This window comes from Nestor notabilis, unplaced genomic scaffold (assembly GCF_000696875.1).
Source record: "Nestor notabilis isolate BGI_N333 unplaced genomic scaffold, ASM69687v1 scaffold26780, whole genome shotgun sequence".
In the NCBI taxonomy this organism is placed as follows: domain Eukaryota; kingdom Metazoa; phylum Chordata; class Aves; order Psittaciformes; family Psittacidae; genus Nestor; species Nestor notabilis.
In genome coordinates, this window is record NW_009911125.1 from 18,859 (window position 1) to 19,121 (window position 263).

The following is a 263-nucleotide window of genomic DNA, read 5'->3' on the forward strand; positions in this document are numbered from 1 at the left end:
AAACGTGGGGGGGGGGGGGGGGGGGGGGCGGGAAATAAGTCTAGTTTATACCTAGCACACTTTGGATCAAGTCTTTAAGCCGTAGCTCTGTGTTTAAAACGCTAAATAAGCCTCCAGCAGTAGGAGCGATGGAAAATCGACTAGAACTAAGGGGAAAAAAGGGCGAAAAATAATTAATAATACTAATAATTAAGAAAGAGGAGCTCCACAAGCAGAGACCTCCCTTCCCGCAGGGCCCTGCCCAGGAAGAAGGCGTGCTCCCC